The 17780-nt window shown below is 54.4% G+C and overlaps 2 protein-coding genes across 4 annotated transcripts in view; one reads left to right on the top strand and one right to left on the bottom strand.

The window, feature by feature from the left end:
• The window catches only part of Rsph14 (radial spoke head 14 homolog), a 78918-nt gene that overhangs the window by 9516 nt on the left and 51622 nt on the right, over positions 1-17780 (bottom strand). The window lies entirely within an intron of this gene.
• The window catches only part of Gnaz (G protein subunit alpha z), a 50908-nt gene continuing 33539 nt past the window's right edge, over positions 412-17780 (top strand). Inside the window, exon 1 of the mRNA XM_050142808.1 lies at positions 412-706. The gene's annotated coding sequence lies outside the window, so the exon portion shown is untranslated. The remainder of the gene's footprint in view (positions 707-17780) is intronic.

The raw sequence follows: 17780 nt of genomic DNA, 5'->3' as shown, positions 1-17780 counted from the left end.
CGCCAGCTTAGCCAGCCCATCAGCGTTTTCAAGCTCCCTAAAGGATTATTGAGACGATCCAACGAAGCCAGGACCGACAACACTTCGCAAAGAGACGGGTGGGAGAGTAGGTTGCCGAGGCTGAGTTCGAACACCATTGAGATAGAGACTAAGGAGGAGCAACCAGGGTGCAAGGAACCAGGGCTATGATGCTCTCTGGGTGGGTTTCCCAAGATGCTAGAAGTGGCTTCGGCGAGGCTAAGCGCAGTGCAGTGCTACAGTCTCCGGAGCCAGCAGCGCGTGCGGTACGGCGGCGCGCACACAGCCGCGGCCCCGCCCCGTTCGTCGTTATTGGACTATTTGTACGTCCGTCGGTCACTGTCAACCAATGGAAAATGAGCTGGAGCTAGTGGTCCGGCGACAGCGCGTGGTGCGGGGCAGGCGAGCGGCAGACCCCGCCTGCGGTTGGCCTGGCAACGGCCTGCGCTCGCGACTCCGCCCCCTGCCGGCGGCGGCGCGGTGCGGAGCGGGTGGACCCGCTTGCGGGCGGCGCGGGAGGGCGGAGGAGGGAGCCAGGGCGGTGGAGCGTGTGTGCCACCCGCGGACCGGTCACGTCCTCGCGCGGGCGCCGGCACCCGCGTCGTGCAGAACCAGGGCGCCACAGCCCCACTCTCGGCCCCGCCCCGCCGGGTGCAGCTCGACCGACGCACGAAGCCGCGCCCGGGAGGTGAGTGAGTGAGCGCACCAGTGGCCCCGGCGCGCACAGCTGAACCCTGGGCTGGGGGCGCGGCTGGGGCTCACCCCACCCCCACCCGGGCCCGAGCTTGGGGCCTTTGTGCTGGGGGACCCGAGATCTATAGGGCTAGGGGTGCAGAGACAGGGATGCCCCGCCGGGTTGGAGAGCCGCGAGGGTGGGGTTGTCTGCGAGGTGGGCAGGGGTGGCCACGGCCCAGACAGGTGCCTGGGAGGGAGGCACAGCGGCCCAGTAACCCTTAGATGGGCTGACCGCCGCCTGACGAGATTGGGCAGGGGGCGCCGAGGATGGTGTGGGGCCACTGCAAGCCCTGAGCAGCTGCGGTGCGGAGCCCAGGCGGGCGACCTGAGGGAGCGACGCCAGACGGGGGTCTTTCTCTGGGGGCCAGGGGTGCAGGCAGCCGCAGGTGTCAGGAGCTCCGGCGTTTGGCCTTGATAGAAAGGGAAGAGAGGGCCCTGAGGCCCGGGTACAACAGCTCGCTCTTCTCGGTCATCGCTCTTGCAATGGAGCAGGTTCCTTGGAGGCATTTGGAGCCAGAGATGAGTATCGACCTGCTGCGATTGTAATGTGTTCCTGGCTCAATATTTTTTTCCCTTAAAAGGCGGTGGGGTGTTTGGGGAGGGGTGTGAGGGCCTCTGCTGGGGATCCTGCGGTGGATATATGGGGGCTCTGCCTTTAGGGAGGTGCTGAGCCTGTCTGGATGAGGATGGCAGGGAATCTGCCTAGGCCGGGAATTGGGGATCCTGTTACAGAGAGGAGGATGGGAAAGCGGTGCCAAGTGAGACCAGGGTTCCCTGGAGTCTGAGTCTCAGGGTGGAGGGACCAGCCTGGTAACCGAGGTCGCCTTGTCTGGGGAGGGGTTTGGGGCGAGACACCTGAGCCTTGACAGACGCTTTTTCTGCCCAAGTGGTTTTCCCTGCACTAGGAATCATCTAGTTCTGCTAACCTGGCCCTGGTCTAGAGGAAGCTGCTTGGCCAGATTCAATTAAGCAAACATTTACTGAGTGCTGGCTCCCCCAGGGCCCGGTGCTGAGCTGGAAGGGTGGGAGTGGACTGGGCCTGCCCTCCCAGGACTGATTCGCCTTCCTATGGGAGAAATATGGCTGTGCTCTGAGAACTAGGCCCTCGGCGTGGTGCAGGGGGCTTGGGAGGGGCCTGAGAGAGATTCCCCTAAGCTTAGGTCAGACCTGCCTGTGGGCAATGTGACATTTGAACTGGAGCTTGAAGGACACGGGCACAGTCAGAATGAGCAATGTGGGCAGAGGGGAGAGGATGAAGAGAGAGTTGGTTGCTGAGGCTGCTGGGTTGGGTGGAAGCCCAGGGTATGGGGGGGGGGGAGTCAGAGGTGTGAGGGAGAGGTGGGTAAAAGGCCAGAGATGCACGTGAAGGGAAGTGGGCAGAGACGCCATGGCCACACACCGTTGTCAGGCTGTCTCAGCAGAGCCCACAGCCTCTGGGTCTCTAAAAGGGAATGGCTCTCTGACCACCCCCTGGACCTGAGTTGTGTTACAGAAAGAACTTCAGAGAGCAGAGAGGGCTCCTGGCCACTCGGGTCTGCCCTAACAACGCACCTTGTCTCTGGTAGAGCCAGGGCTCTGGGTAACCAACCCACCCAGCCCCCCTCTTAGCCAAGATGAAGTCACCTGTCTGAAGTTGGGGGGGGGGGGATGAAAAGCAATGGTACAGTGGGGACCATTGAGGGACCCAGGAAGCTACAGAGGGCTTGGACACAGAGGGGGGCCCCTTCCGTTTGCCTTCCCCTCTAGACGGGAAGAGGTGCTGGCATTCGCTATGAAATTCTTCCCGGGTACTCCTCTACCAGACGCTTTTCTGTGAGGCGGGTTGTGAGTAGACACGGTTCTTCCCCCTTAGGAGGCTGATGGCATCACCTTCTGCCCTAGATCTGCTCTCTTGTTCCCAGAGATGTGTTTTTTGGTTTGGTTTTCTATCTGAAAGACCTGGTTCTTACTCATCTTGGTAGTGTGCCCACCATGAAAGATAAACACACACACACACACACACACACACACACACGGGGTGTTGGCTGAGGCTCAGGGTGCCGCAGCAAGAACACAGCCTGCCTGCCCTCATGGAGTACATGATCTGTCCTTCCTGCCCTGACCCATTCCAGGAACCTGCTATGGAACTCAGGGTTTGAAGCATAGAGAATAGATTCTTCTGTTTCCAACCTCCTAGACCTTATGGCCTCTACAGATTTTTTAAAAAAGAAGAAGAAAGAAAGAAAGAAAAGAAAAGTGTCTCAATCTGCCCCTCAGGAGATCCTATGGAGAGTCCAGCAGTTTCTGGGTGGCCAGATACAGACATCACTGCCAGGAGGTCCCTGCACAGAGGCTGCTGGGAGAGGGTGTCTTCTTGCAGATAGTTTGAGAATGTCTCCTCAGTCTAGCTACTCAGTAGTGTGGTATGTGAACCTGGATGACAGTGTGCTTGCATGCGTGAGTGCCTGCACACAGGCAGACGTCTGTGCTTCCTCTCTTGGAGGCAAGGACAGAGCATGCCTTTGCCACCTCAAGACCAAAAGCGCTGGGTATCTGCAGAGGTGAGTTAGCTGCTGCTGACTGTGGCTTTGCTCGTGGAAACTCTGGAGGAAGCAGATAGCCCACTGGTCTCCCAAAGCCCCTAAGAAGGAAACCTAGGGTGTCCGAGCCTGGGGCAGCCTGTGAGGAACATGATTTTAAAAAAAAGAAAAAGTGTTCCAGACAGACTCCAAAAGTTCAAAAGTTTGCTCCAGGCAGGCAGGGGCCACGCTGTACTCTATGTAGCCTAAGGAGGGCCCAGGAGCACCAAGGCTTTCAATGACTGAGAGCCATTAAACAAGAACTCCGGTATAGGCTTCAGAAGCCATGGAGACAGACAGGCCCTGGTCCTGTTGCCTCCAGTTCAGACCCATCTCCTCTGAGCCTTCTCATCCTCATCGGTAAAGACCTAACAGTGCTGTCCGTGGTCCCCACATCAACCATCCATTTTAATGTATCCACACTGGAGGAGAAGTGCAAGAGAAGAGGCAAGACAGTGGCGAGTTTGAGGCCAGCCTTAGCTATATAGCAAGACCTTGTCTCAGAAGTTCAAAGCTGGGGGAAGATGGATCAGTCAGTGAAGCCCTTGCCACTCAAGCATGAGGGCCAGAGTTCCATCCCCAGGACCCACATAACAAAACCACGTGGCGAGGTGCATCCTTCTAATTCCAGGGTTGGGCATGAGGACTCAAAACAGGCAAGTCCCTGGGGCTAGCTAGCCAGCCAGTGTAGCCTAACCAGGCAAAACCCAAGCCCATGAGAGACCTTTTCAAAAAACAAGGTGTACAACACCCAGAGAGATGTCCTCCACATGTATGTATGTATGTGTACATGTACATGTGTGTACGCACACCACACATAAACATGTTCATATGTACACGTGAAAGAAAAGAATAGGTGGCCGGAACCCAACGCAAGCATATGGGTAGGGTCTTAAAACTGGGCCAGGTAAGGCTCACACTCCAGTGAGTCCAAGGACCAGCACAGGGTAGAACAGAGGAAGATCTGGAACAGTTGCAGTGTTTAAAGCTGCTCTGCTCTGCTGGGTGTATAGCTCTAAGCGGGAGAGAATCTTCAAACCGGGAAGCCTTGGTCCCATCCCCACTACCAAAGAGCAAAGATTCTCTAAGTAGAAGAAAAGTAGGTGTACAACAGGGCTGGGATGAGACCCTGAGGCCACTAGGGGTGACACAGTATTTCAGGCGAGGGACTGGAGAAGGGTGTGAGTCAGGCGGGAGCTCTGGGGTTTTATCTGAGCCACTAGAAGGATACCGCTGTCCCGGCTAAGGAAGGAGGCTCACCAAGGCCCCTGCAAGAGGAAGAGACTTGGGAATCTGATGAGACTCGGGCAGGTATTGACCAGGTCGTGGTCAGAGCTAGAGTCAGTGGAGTCCTTGGCATCGAGGTGTCCAGGAAGCTGTGGGCCAGTGAGGTCGCTGAAGACCCAAGGTGGATAGGACCTGAGAGGATAAGAGTGAGGCAGGAGAATTGACAAACTGGTTAGGTGGGAACACCCTTGGGATGGTTCTTCAGGATGCTGAAGAAGGCATCCCAGGATATGGGGTAGGGGGTGTAGGCAGAGACCACTTGTTTGTTTCCCAGCCGCCCAGACCCGAAATAATCACACAGAAACTATATTAATTGCAGTACTGTTTGGCCACTAGCTTAAGCGTATTTCTAGCTAACTTTTATATCTTAAATTAACTCATTTCCATTATTTTATATTTTACCACGAGAGTCATGGTTTACCTTTGCGGCAGCTACATGGTTTCTCCCTTGACTCCATCTACTCTCTAGATAGATAGATAGATAGATAGATAGATAGATAGATAGATAGATAGATAGATAGACAGACAGATATCTTTTCCAGCCTAGCCATTGGCCGAAAGCAGTTACTTTATTAACCAATGGCAATAAACATATCCACAGCATACCATCACCTCCCACATCAGGGGAGGTGCCCTGTATTCAACAGTGGGGTTGAGCGCCGTAGGACGCCCTGGCTACGCTACTGATTGGGGTTTGGTAAGAAATTAGTAAGCATTTCAAAATGGCCACAGCTCAGCATCAGGCTTGACTAAGGACCCTGTATAGCCGCCCATGTGTATGCCCGTGAAGCCGGCCTACTTCTGGAGACTGGAGGAGCGGTGCTTGGGTTGCAGTGGGCAGAGAAGGAGGCCTAACAAGTTGTCCTGTGGCGTGCCCACTGCCCTCCCTCCCCTCCTTTCTTCCTTCCCCTGAGTGGGGAGATTGGCTGTGTGGGGTCAGTCAGGACTAGCCTGTGATCTTGCCTTTCATCTCCTGGCTAGGGATCCCAGAGCCACTCATTAAAACTTGCTCCCTGTCCGTTATCATTTCTTCCCCCTCCGTCTTTGTCCCCGGTGGCCAGTAGCCACTCAAGACAGCAGGTAGCGGGAGGTACATCTTAGAGCCCACCCACAGTCAGACACGGGGCAGGTGTGGCTGGCAGCTTCGTACAGTGGCTGCCGTGAGTTTTCTCTCTCTCTCTCTCTCTCTCTCTCTCTCTCTCTCTCTCTCTCTCTCTCTCTCTCTCCCTCTCTCCACCGAAGCCTGCTACATCACAGAGTTTTGAGTTATGCACTTCTAAATTAAGGTATACGTCTCTTTTAGCGATGTCCCTGGAGAATCCATCAAGAAGTGCTAGGAAGCTAGACTGTCAAAAGCCACAGTGCGGGGAGGGGCCTTCCGGTGTCAACCCCAACGTTCCTTCCAGCAGAATCCAGCTAGAGGTACATCTGTCCCCAGGGCTCTTGTGGCCATGGCCATGCTGGGGTAGGCTGTAGTCAAAGCAGGCCTTTTGAGAGAGAGAGAGACCCCTGCTCCTAGGATGGAGAACCGCCAGGACAGGATTCCTGGATGGGCCTGGCCTGAATCCTGATCCCTCAGAGAGGGTGTCCCTGTGTGCCACAGGTGTCATGATCCTTTGCTGAGTTGGGTCGGAGGGATGTAGACTGATGTTCCTATTTCCCTAGAGCCCAGACATGGACGTTCCCAAGGAGGACTTACCAAAACTACCCTGTATTTCAGGGTAGACCCTGAAAGCCACTGCCATTGACAAACCAGGCTTAGGAAGGGCATTAAGGAACCTGGGGGTCTCAGCAGCCTGGGGATAGCTCAGCTTCCTCCTCTATAGACTGGCTTTATCCCCAGTAGGCCACAAGAAGCATACTGGAGGTTACCTGGCTGGACCCGTGGGCCTGGAGCCAGGGGTGGACCCGCTGCAAGCTCTCAGGCCCTGGCCTGTGCTCCAGCCAGAGCAGTGGGTTGCAGCAAGCCTGGGCATTTCCCATCCAGACTGGGCTTATTTCCTTAGCGCTTTTACCTCTTAGGGCCACATTTTCCTTTTCTCTAAAGGGATGAGAGGAGTAAGCAGACTGAGGTTCCTTGTAGGCTAACTGTAGAGAGCTGAGGGTCCGCTGCCAGATTGGGCACTCAGTGTGGAAGCTGGCCTCACCCACCGTCTTTCCGCTGTCTCAGATCCTGCCTGAAGTGGGTTGCCCTCCTCTAGCTGCAGGGTTGCTCGATTCCTGGCATTGGCATTGCGGGCCAGGTTTCTCCACGGGGCAGAATGGGCCTTGTAGTTGCTCTGGCTTTCACACAGGGCCACACACTGAGACAATTTTCATATCTCTGACCCCACGCTTGCTTGAGTCTGGCTGGGACCTCACTATAACCTTACTCACATCCCAGGCGTGCGTCTGTGCTCCTCCCACTCCCCCCCCCCTTGCCAGTCACCACAGTCTGACCTATTTTTTTTTTTATTTGCTGTTTATTGTTTCCTGGGTCTGAATGAAAGAGGTATGAGGCTTGGACATTTTTGGCGTCCGCCTAAGTGAAGAATAACTCCCAGGAAATCTGTTCTTGGGAAACGCCCCCCAGTAAGTGGTTGTACCTCAGTCCATCCCTTTGAGTCCCGTTCTTGCAGAGGGTTGGCATGTGCTAAACTGGTGTGAAGAATGGCAGCCCCGGCTTAGCCCTTTGCTCCGAAGAGAGATGAAAACCTATCACAAACGACCAGCTGGGCCCCGTCAGACCTGGCTGTGGTTCACGTGCCAGACAGACACCGGTCAGTTGCCTGGCTGCTAAGGCTGGGTCAGACACCTCAGACTGACACCTGGCCCCTTGGTGATGTGGTGTGCCTCAGTGGAACCGTGATTAAACGAGAGAGCGGAATTTACACGGATGTGACCCACGAGACGGTGAATCGTGGGAAACTACCCTAGGGGGGACGAAACAAGATCCCGATGGAAGGAAAGCAACACAGTCAGTGGCTAAGTGGTCCCAGATCTGAAAACAGCCTATCAGGTCAGGCCAGCAGGACTGCGCGCAAGAGTGTCCTGAGACACTCTTGTCCTCTCCCCTTACCCCCACCTGAATTCCCCCACCTTTATTATTTTATTTTCTCACCGTTTTGTTTACTTTTTGCAGTACTTGGGGTACTTTGCACACACAAGCAAACCCTCAACGGCTGAGCTACCGTACCAGCCCCCCCCCCCATTTTTAAATCAGAGACTCTGGTCTGAGTGGAGGATACGGAAAGTTTTCATTTCTTATTCCAGATTCAGCGTGGCCACCTAAAGCATGCTGTGGCGAAGAGGACTCTAAGGCCGTGTCATAGTTCAGAGGGCAACAGTCACGGCTAGCTAGTGATAATCCTTAAGAAGTTCACCGGGCAGGGTGGAGAGGTGCCTGCCGGCAGCTAGCCAGCCAGCTGTTACAGCCTGCCTGTTGCCCGGCAGCTTTGACTCATCCCATATCTCCTTACTTGGGGATGTGGCCCTGACCCCTTCCCCTACGCACGTGTGCATGCACGCGCGCACACACACACACACACACACACACACACACACGGAAGGACTCCTCACTCAACATTCCTGTCACTGGCATCTGGAGTCTCAGAAGCAGCTGGGCCACTGTCGTTGACTATCCCTTCTGTCCAGTGATGTCTTGCCTCCCTCCCTGCCCCATACCAGCCTCACCGTGTGGACCGTGCGAATGAATGAATGAGCTAGTGGATCAGAGAGGCCACTTAGCAAGGCCAAGCTCCTCTCGGGCATAAATCTCATTCCTGTGTGGAACCCTAAGAAGCCCGCCTGTTTGAGTGGACTGGGTTATCGTGGGAAGAGAGCACTAAACTACGGGTTTCCGCAGGAGGTATTGCAGGAGTAGGGAGAACGTGGAAGGAGGAGGCAGAGTGACCGGAGCATGACAAGGTGTGTGAGCCCTAGACTCTGAGAGACTGTGTCCCGACCTGACCCATGGAGTGATCCACCACAGCCAAAGTGGGAAAAAAAAAAAAAACCTAGCTGCTGGGGGAGCCCACAAAGGTCTTCCTAGATGAGGGTTGGCAAGATAGACCTAACAACCTTTTAACAACCTGGCTTCAGCGGGTCCTAGACCTCCATGAGAAATAGCTTGACCTGAAGTGGTAGTGTGTGCCCTTCTGCCCTCTATCCATGCTCAGGCGAAAGGGGGCCTCTGGGACAAGTTAACATTAGCCTGTATGTGAGTGTGGGGGTTTGTGCTAACGGATGCCTGGCCCTGTGCCTCCTCCCCCAGCTCCACTCTTCATGGTGTGTCCTCAGGGTCTTAGTTGCCCCGGTCGTGCACATGCTCAGACCTGTTCGCCTGCCCCCTTGCCTCCAATTGCCCTGTGGACCTGCGTCCAGGATCTTCACGTCCATCCCTGCCATGAGTGTAGGTGCAGATGGTCTGCCCCTCAGCCAGACATTTGCTGCAGCAGAGTTGCCCCCTCACCCACTCTGTTACCTCTGATATGCACTGCAAACATATTTCTTGATAAATGCTGGGAAGAAAAATAATTAGAGTGTTGCCTCTATTATCCAATTTCTGATTAATCAAACTCTCTTTGTCCTCAGCCAAAATCTATTCATTTCCCTTAAACACTGGGCTGGTGCCAGGCATCGATTTCCTCTGCGATAACACCACACACACACACACACACACACACACACACACATACACACACAGCCTGCCCTGCCCTGCCCTGTGGCTGGGGCTGCACAGAGGCATTGATGGGGCCACTCCTGTTCCCCCAATTCCACCTGCCTTTTCCAGGAAGCCTCCCAATTATATACCAGCATTCTCCTCCCTGCCCCAGCTCTTGGGGTTCCTTGGATCACACACACACACACACACACACACACATCCCTTGGTATCAGATTATAGGTACATTCTGGGTCAGAATGCATTACAGCCCCTGGCCCTTAGCCTCTAGGGCTTAGAGATGTCTCTGTCACTGGCACAGGAAGAAGGTCGGTGCTAAAGATGGGAGAACAGGTCCATTGCGCGGGTGGGGGACTTCAGAACAGCTTGGAGTGTACATAGGGAAGGCAGCTACAGAAACCCAGCCCCTCAAAATGTACAGGATAAAGGATGTCCCAGACTATAAACCTACTCACTCCTCAGCAGGGCAGCATTGCCATCCAGGGGAAGGAGATGTCCCTTCTCCCACCCCTAGCTCAGTCATTTCGTGCTGGTTACGTCATTGATCATGATTCAGAAAGGGGTTAGCACCCACTATACACGATCTATGCGGTGACATGTTGTCATGGAAAGAAACGGTACTGTGGGGTTAGACTTGGATATTTGGGTCAGGGTGATTGGTTTTGCTTGTAAGGAAGAGACATCTGAACCATTGGATGGAAGATGTCTCTGAACAAAATTCCACAGGCTTCGACAGAGAAGAGATGGAGGGCACAGCTGTCCTCAGTTGAGAGGGCTCCCTTTGTGACAGAGATCACCGGGGAGATGAGCAAAGGAGGGAGTGCCACAGCAGAGCCCCTGGGCCCTGGCAAGACCGCAACCCCGGCTCCGAACTAGAATGGCAAGAGACAGAAAGACGGCTGTAAGAGGCACAGCAGGGAGACCCCAGTTGCCTTATATCCAATAAGAAACCCTTAGCTGCTAGTGGAGCACTAAGGACATGGGTGACAGCAAGGGCCCCTGTGAGGTCACTGCTGCTGTCCAGGTGACAGACTAAGCAGATTAAGCTCAATAACCAGGTTATAGATAGAAGGATAACAGAGGGGCCCAGTCCTGGCCTGAGGTGCCCCATTAGAAAGGCAGTAACCGGAAAGTCCACTGAGCATGGGGTTCACGGCCATAGTACTCCCAGGAACGCTTGGTCATGTGGCCACACTGTCACCTGCTGGTGTGCTACACTCGTGGGCATCTGCAGCAGGGCCCTGGAGCCCTGTGTTGATCTGCCTCTTCCTCAGAGTGGACAGTGGTGGATGGAGCTCTTCCCCCTCCTAAGCTCCCCATGTGGTCAGGCCAGTGTTCTTCCATGGCTGGAACTTCATAGTACTTACCTTCGTCCCCAGTGCTGTCCTGAACCCCACCCCTACTCCCTGCAAGTTCCTTCTGCTCATCATAGTATAAGAACACTCCACTCGGCCTCTTTTTTGTTTTAGTTTGGTTCTGTTTCTTTGAGACAGGGTTTTTGTATGAAGCCCTGGCTGTCCTGGAACTGGCTATGTAGACCAGACTGGCCTCAAATTCAGAGAGCCATCTGCCTCTGACTTCCGGTGCGGGGATTGTGTACTACTATGCCAAGCTAGACTCTGCCTCTTAAGGACCTCACCAAGATTGTTCACCAAGGTTTAGGAGTAACTGCAGGTGTGGACGCTCACAGGAGTGACCTATTGTTGGCGAAGGCCCCAGGCAGCTAGCTAGCCACAGGTGGATCTCACACTGACAAAATGCACTTTCCTGGGCCCTTCTCAGCCCTGAGGAGGATCCCAGCACCACGCTGGCTATGTGAACTGAGTCTAAACCTAAGAGTAAATTTAGATGGGTCCAGAAGAGGGCTGTGGGGCAGAACGGGGAAGAAAGGGAAGCAGTTAGATAGATGGGAGGCGCACCTTGTGTTTCAAAGAGCAAAGAGAAGAAAAGGGCTTCGGGAAGCAGGGTTAGATTATGGATGTCTCAGACAAGGGCAGGAATTTGCAGAGGTCCAGTATAGTGACATAAAGGTTGTCTCCCCAGCCCAAGGACCCTATTAAGCAAATGGTTAAGCTTCCCCAGGCCACAGCTCCCCCAGGCAGCACACCATTTAATGTGGCTCTCACTAAAGACTCTACCTCTTGGCTGTCTTTTTTCCCCCCTTCTCCTCTATAGGTCAAATTCTTCATCTTTACCTCTTTGGTCCTAGCCAAATTTCCTTCTGGTCAGTGTTGCCAGTGAAGGTGTCCCCGCTTGTCTGGTCAGCCTTGGTGGCTGCTGTGGGCCAGAAGATTGGACATGTGGCTGTCCAGAGTCATGGAGATACAGGAAAGGGTCTCTAGTGATCTCACCATCCTTTAGTAGGACACTAATAGGCCACTGTGATAGGCCTAGCCGTAGTAGAGCCTTTGGTTGGGTTAGGGGCTGTCTGGGGGACAGGGTCACTATATACACACTGCTGTACGTTCTAATGTCTACTTGGACGAGGGGGCGGGGAGGAAGCGCACTTGGAGGTGGCAAAGAAGGAAGACCTGCTGCCAGTTTGCAAGTCAGGAAGCTTGTAGGGGCAACATGAAAAAGCTAATCCAGTGGCCAGGGCCCTCGTGACTTTGTTTGCAAAAATACCACAAACAGAGTCATGTTTTCCTAAGCCAAATCAGGAAACCCTGCATTTCCTATCAATTTTCAGACACTTGCAGGGTTTGTGATAAATAAAATGCAAAATCATTTGCAAGCCTTACTGAGACTGGCGAGCAGAGGGCGGGAGTTCTCCGTTCTCCCTGTAAAGCATGCCTTTCCGGGATGGCGGGTAGTCCTCCAGCACCGCTGCGCACTTGTCTTCCCACCCCTGTGCGTCAGCTGTGTTTGTCCCAAGCGTGTTTGTGTCAGTTGTCCTTATTATAATTACATCCTTGAATATTACATAAACGAATAGAAGATGACTGTCAAGGGGGCTTCTGTCGAGATCACGGCGGCTGATTTGTGAGTCCTCAGAGCCGGGCGTAGATTGATTTGGTGTGGGTAAGACAATTTAAGTCTGGGCACACGGAGTAATAACAGCCCGGGGTTTGCAGAGCAGCTCCCTTCTCGCCACGCTGGTGTTGGAGAAAGTGCGCAGGGTGTCATACAAGGTGCGCCGCGGTAGTTAAGCAAGGACATCGCTGGCAGCTCCAGAATGTGAGCCGGAGCTTGAGGGAAGATCCCAGCCTCACTGCACCGCAGCACGGGAATGTACTCCCATCTGTATTAAGTGATAAGGAAGCATTTAAAGTGCTTAGCTTTTGTTCCTCAGCGTTCTCTATAAATCTCTTCTCATTAAAGCGGCAAGCCAACAGCCCCATCTTTGATACCAGAGTTTGGTGATTAATGGGTATCAGAAATGCATCTTAATAATTGATTACATTTAAAGTTGGTCTCCTCGGTTGCGGGTGTCTACTGTTTGTTCGCATGGGGGAATGCTGTCTTTCTACTTGAGAAGACGTAAGCTGATGTACAGCAAACATAAGTCACAAGGGACAGACCAAGGGTGGGAGGGGACTGCTCGGTGATGAGTAACAGCTCCCAGGGAAGGCCAGCCTGAAAGCTGCCGTGCTCGCTAGAGGGAGAGTCTAGGGGCAACCTGAAGGGAAGAGACGCCCCTGGCATGGAAAGTGGGACAGAGGTCCAGGAACCAGTAAGAGACATAGTGAGATAGGGACCAGGAGGAGAGGGCACGGGCAGGGGCGACAAGGACTGGAAAAGGGGTCCTGGGCCAGGATGATGAGGAGAGAATGGAATAAGGAGGTGGGGCAGAGAGCACGGGGCTAGGGCTGGGGGGGGGGGGGCTAGAAAGAGACTATAAATGAGGACCAGGACAGGGACCAGGAGGGAAAGACACCAGTTGAGGGCTAGAGAATCAGGAAGAAAATACGGCATAAGAGCCTAGGAACCTGGGAAAAGAGGGCTCAGGATGAGCACGTGCCTGGAACGGAATATGTAGCAAGTGATTATCTCAGGCAGGGAGGGCTCCGCAGTGGGAGAAGCCTGGGGACTCCTGCCCGTGTGGATGAGGGAACTAGAAACTCTTAAGTCTGGGGTCTTTGTTGGATGGGCCTCCTGTTCAGGAAGGATGGGTGGGATACCCATCTAAGGGAGATTATGGAAAGTAGGAGCCAGAAGGTCAGGGAAGCAGATAAGAGGGTCCCTGGAATCTCAGCAGAACCAGGACCAGCGAGACCTCAGAGGCCGAGATCCATATGGGCTGTTGGTGTGCGACCCCTCCATCACAGGCTCCTAAGCAAGGTCACGTTAGGTAACGTACTCCAAAGGGAACGCTGGGAAGCTCCGAGCTCTGCGCAAACATCTTTCAGCATTGGACCATCTATCCATCCATCTGTTCTGCAAATCTTTTCACAGAGCACCTGCTCTGAAGGAAGTAGAGCTGGCAGTTGCGGGGTGAGGGTAGAGCAGAAGCCCTGATAGGCCCACAGTGGGGATCTCAGGGAAGACCCCACAGTGTGGCCAGGAAGAGTACCCTGGGGGGACCCAGGAGCCCTGAGGCCAGGGAGGGGCCAGTCTGCCCTTTCTTCCTGGGGCAAAATCCAGTACCACCGTGGAGCCTGCCTCACACTGTGCTTTCAAAAGCGGTTGGGGAAAATGTCACAGGTGATAGGCACTGTGGCCCTGAGGGTGTGAAATAGAACCTGAACCCGGAAGCAGAAGCTAGGTGTTTGGTAGGGTTAACAGGAAGGAGAGGTGGTTGAGCTCTCTTCCCACTAGAGCAGTTCCTTGGTGGAATTGCCTACCCTGTCTTTGTCCAGTGTCACTGGCGTCGAGGCAAGCATAGGTTTTTATCTCTTTTGGGAAGATATGGCTTTTGATCCCAAAATACATGTTGTATCAAAAGCCTAAGTGAACTTATCAGACCTTCCCTGCAGCCACCCTGGCTGAGGGAAGAGGCACAGAGGAAGCCAGAAGAGGGTTTGCGTGTACATGGCTGTCTCCCACATCCTCACTGGCACAGCTTGGCGCTGGCCTCGAGGGCTGCCCTTAATCCTAAGGCTCAGGGAGACCTGAACAGCCACTGCTCAGAAATGTGTGCTCCTGTCATGCAGGTGAGCGTGGAAACGTGTGCCCCATCATCCAAACAAGTGTGAAAACATGTACTTCTGTAATCCAGACGAATGTGAAAATGTGTGCCCCTTCATCCAGACAATTGTGGAAATGTGTGTATCCCAGTTATCCAGACGAGTGTGGAAACGTGTGCCCCTGTCATCAGGACGAGTGTGGAAACGGGTGCCCCATCGTCCAGATGAGTGTGGGTTTAGCTCTGACTCACTCTCCAGCACACACACTGACTGTGCTCAGCCTTGCCAAGATGTCCACTTGGCATCTTACGCTGTAACATGGAGGGCTGTAATACAGAAGTGCCTCTTCCAAACCCAGGGAAACAGCGGCTCTGGGAGCCCCGTGGCAGCTGTGGCGTCCCACGTGGCAGCCGCTCCTGCACGACCCTGCCCAAGACCACTCCCCCATCCTGCACAGTTTCCTAGCCCTGGTGCTAGCCTCCAGGGGACCACTCCCAGACTTTAAACCCTCCCTCTGAGGTGAGGCCATAATCTCCAGGTTGCCGATTGGCCCCTCTTGCTGTTAGGTCAGCTATTCTTCACCGGTGCTGTCCTCCACCCGCCACCGTGTCCCTGCCACCGCAGCGCTGGTCTGTGTCAGGAACCGTCTGGTTATCTTCCAGCCATAGCATGAGCTCCTTGGTATGCAGACTCAGCTTGTCCTCCCCATGCCCCCCTGCACGGTGCAGAGCAATACGTACTGGGTCTCAAGCGCTGAGAGGGCAGAGAGGTTGTGTTGCCCACATGGCCCTGAGAGTGGAGAGCCGTAGGCCCAGACACAGATCTGAGATGCTGACCAAAGCCGTGGAGGATGTCCTGCTACAAGGAAAGTGCAGCTGGGCCTTTTAGGTCTTTTAGGTCTCCGGCCTAAAGACAAGGGGTGCAGTGTCGGTGCCATAGCCCAGGAGTCTTATCCCACGAGTGTCCCAGAGAGAGGTCCTCTAGGCCCAAGCCTTCCGTTCATCCCATTTGCATTCCCAGAAAACAGTGGCTCCAGAACCCAGGGTCTCCATCTCCGTCTCCGAGCAAGAGACAGAGTGGCCACCAAGCCCTAGGAGGTCCTGTGCCAGCCTTCTTCGTGAGGAAGGTAATCCTCTCTACATCTCACAATCTTCTGTCTTTGGGGAGAAAATCTCAGTTGGTGCCAGTGTGGCTCTCCCCATCCAGCAGGCACTAATCCTTGCTGTTTAATAAACGAGTGACCTCGCCTGGCTTTTCCGCAGACGCGAGTCCCTGGCTAGCAGCAAAAACACATCCTTCCCCTTGTTGTGTATTACAGATAATTTCTGTGATGAACGACTCTGGTGAAGTATGGAGGTGTGTGTGTGTGTAGAAAAACATTGTAGCAGGTTATATCCAGACGTGGCCAGATTAGGAAAGAGAGTGGGGTACAGAGGCAGGGGGAGGGGCGTGATTAATGCTGAGTTCTGTAGCCTCTCCTGAGAGCGTCGTCTTCTCTCTTAGACCTCTTCAAAGTCACGGACCAATCCCTGTGCTTACTCTTACACATGTGCAGGTGTAGGTGAGAGCAGACAAGTGTGGGGTGGGAGTGTAGCTGTCCGCCAGGTGTCTGTGGCCACAGGCTCCTGGGCTGAGTTTCCCTAAACACCTGCATCCCCTGGTGGCTCCAGCTGCCCAAGGAGGCATGCTGCCGCTTAGACTGCCCAGTGAAACCCTGGTGCAGCCCACTACCTTCTCCCCAGGCCCGCTGTCTTGACTTCCCTGGGACAGACACTCCCGGAGGCCAGCACAAAGCCACCCTCCACTGTTCAAGAACACGCGCAAGTAAAATGGACTCCTGAAGAGTCTGCCGGGACCCCAGACAGTGACGAGGCAGTTACAGTGTGGGGACAGATCTGCCTGTGGAGAACAGGTCTGTAGCTGCGGGGTCTTGGCTTCCGGGGTCTACTTTGTACAGGGATAGACAGAGAAGGGGAGTAGAACCGGCGAGAGGGCCACACAACGTGAAGACTCCTCCTGTAGTCCGGGCCTGGCTCTGCACAAACCTAACAAGGGCTGCTCCACCTCGGCAGGGAAGGAATCGAGGAACATACAGTTTTACAGCTGAAGCAGAGAGCACGCATCTAGCAAGGCAGGCGTGAAGGGGCAGGAGAAAATGTTTCCGAATTAAGAGGGCAGGAAACTGGTTATCAGTGGCAGCCGCAGGCACAAGCTTTTCCGTTTTCTTCAGTTTCTAAAATAAAGCCATACTGGGTGTCCATCCACTCGGGGACTTCAGTTCCAGGGGTAAGCGCGAAAGTCCAGTATCCATTGGATTGTTCGTTAATGGGTTCATTCATTCTGGGACAGGGCTTGCTATATAGTTCAAGCCGGCCCAGAGCTCATGATCCTCTTGCCTCTGCCTCCTGGGTGCTGGGACCATGTATCTGTAGCCACAGTCTTCTGGGCCCTGCTTCCTCTGGTGGCTCCAGCTGCCCAAGGAGGCATGCTGCTGCTGCAGCCCTGACTTGGTCCAGTACCTTCTCCCCAAGCCCTGCTGTCTTGACTTCCCTGGGACAAACACCCCCAGAGGCCAGCGCAAAACTGCCCACCACTGTTCACGAACACACACAAATGAAATAGATTCATAAAGAATCCTTTCATGGCGTGTACACCACCACACCCAGCCGAGAACTCATGAGAAGAAATGAATGAGCTCTGTTGGCCTGGGGAATCCTCCTGGCTAATGAGTTGGGCAGCCAAAGGCCCGCAGTGTGTGAACAGCCCAGGTGCCGGCCTCAGGGGACCTCAGATGCGCTGTTGCTGCAGGTTCTTGCAGACTGAGATACGGCATGGCTGCGGAGCTGAGACTTCCCCTGTTACCTGACAGCCTGGTGTGAAAGGGGGGCCTGGGATCTCAGCTTGCTGCCACTGAGCCACCCGCCCTCTGCCCACTCCACATTATGGCATGGTAGTTGGGTGCCACGGAAGTGTGGGAGGCAGAAGAGCTGCCACCGACAGGGTAAGAGGGGGGGTGGAGGACATGGGCAGTGCTGAGGCTCATCAGCACTTGGGGTACACTGGGCCTCCGTGGAAAACTTTAGAAGAGGCCAGGGTCAGGCAAGTGCAAGCATGCAAGCAGCCCCAGAGTGGCTCCCGTGGGTTAGAAAGAACTCCGTGAGAGGGACCCCTGATTCTACCTCAAGACCTGTAACCACTGCTGGGCGGTGGTGGCGCACGCCTTTATTCCCAGCACTTGGGAGACAGAGGCAGGCGGATCTCTGTGAGTTTGAGGCCAGCCTGGTCTACAAGAGCTAGCTCCAGGATAGGCTCCAAAGCTACAGAGAAACCCTGTCTCGAAAAACCAAAAGACCTGTAACCACATGTGCAAGACTGGAGATACCCCAGGCCAAATTTTTTGCTTGGGGTACAAGACAGTGGGACTCCTGATGCACCCAAGGTGTGTGATGTTTGAGG

The sequence above is a fragment of the Alexandromys fortis genome, unplaced genomic scaffold (genome assembly GCF_014885135.2).
Source record: "Alexandromys fortis isolate MF-2015 unplaced genomic scaffold, M_Fortis_MF-2015_v1.1 scaffold_9, whole genome shotgun sequence".
Taxonomy (NCBI): domain Eukaryota; kingdom Metazoa; phylum Chordata; class Mammalia; order Rodentia; family Cricetidae; genus Alexandromys; species Alexandromys fortis.
This window is presented reverse-complemented; position numbering and strand designations above follow the sequence as displayed.